General features: G+C 41.7%; 1 protein-coding gene across 1 annotated transcript in view; it reads left to right on the forward strand.

The window, feature by feature from the left end:
* Nucleotides 1-1,368, forward strand: part of PRDM10 (PR domain containing 10) — an 82,638-nt gene that overhangs the window by 53,204 nt on the left and 28,066 nt on the right. The window lies entirely within an intron of this gene.

Here is a 1,368-nt window from a genome sequence, read left to right on the forward strand (position 1 = left end):
CCCCTCAGCAGTGTACTTCCTCGATCTGCCTGTTCTGCTCCCCACTCTGTCTCTGGTGAAGCCTTTCACCACCCCTGAGTCTCTGGCCTGTACTTCAGTTCTGTATGCACAAATAAATAAATCTTAAAAATAAATAAATAAATAAAATAAAAAAATAAAATAAAATATGTGATAATGGTGTTGTGGAGCATGCATGCTGTCAGAAGGATATAGAGGGGACAAACTTGACCATGAGTTAATAAATGTTAAAATTAGGTAATGGGTACATTGGGTTCATTATGTTTGCTACATTTGCCTGGGTTCAGGATTTTCCACAATAAAGAATCTTTTAAAAGTTCCTGGGGAAAAAAAACATAATTTTTGTTAAATCCCTAAATACAAGGGTAGAAGAGTAAAGTATGATCTGCTTAATAGTATATTCATCTCACATATGTATCTTCTAAAAGAGGTTTTAAAGACACACTTGCTGAATTCTTTTTACTAAGGAATTTTTGATAGTCCAGGAAAGGGGATGACATTTATTTGGTGTTTACTAGATATGTGATAGCATAATTGAATTACAAATTTCTTCAGACCTTCCAGAAGTTTCTTTCTTTTTTTTTTTTTTAAGATTTATTTATTTATGCCTGCAGAATTGGGGTACAGGCCAGAGGTGCAGGGTCAGGGAGAGGATTCATCAGAGACAGAGTGGGGAGCAGAACAGGCCGACTGACAGAGTACCCTGCTGAGGAGAGCAGCGGGCCTGTCAGGAAAGGTCTGCCGCACCATGTGGTCACCTCTGGGGCAGGCGGGGATTGAACTCATGCTGAAGTGGCTTTAGCTTCTTAGTGCTGTGCTTTAACTCACAGCGCCACCAGGGAGGGCCCAACCTTCTAGAAGTTTCTAGTAAAAGAAAAACATGCCACTGAACTTAGCTACATTTATTGGAAGAAATATGAGGTGTGGCAAGGGGAAGGAGGGGAGATTGGGATCTTGTCTCTCAGAACACATGCCAGAGCTAAGTGTGTTCTGTTCTGTCTGCATTTCTCATGTCATTTCAGAGATGTGTTTATGCTTCAGAATTTTTGGTAGCAAATGGCATCATGCTTTGAGTTTTAAAAGCTCCTTATTTTTCTTAACAAAATTTTTTTTTATTTATTCATACAGAACTGGGGTACAAGCCAGAGATGTGGAGGGTGAGAGGATTCACCAGAGACAGAGTGGGGAGCAGAACAGGCAGATCGATGAAGTATTACGGAGGGGAGCAGTGGGCAGGTCAAGAGAAGTCTGCTGGGCCATGTGGATCTCCTCCAGGCAGGCAGGGATCTAACTCATGCAGAAGTGGCTTAAGCTTCTTAGTGCAGTGCTTTAACCCGCTGCGCCACCAGG

The sequence above is a fragment of the Condylura cristata genome, unplaced genomic scaffold (assembly GCF_000260355.1).
Source record: "Condylura cristata isolate star-nosed mole 26May11 unplaced genomic scaffold, ConCri1.0 scaffold00025, whole genome shotgun sequence".
Lineage (NCBI taxonomy): Eukaryota > Metazoa > Chordata > Mammalia > Eulipotyphla > Talpidae > Condylura > Condylura cristata.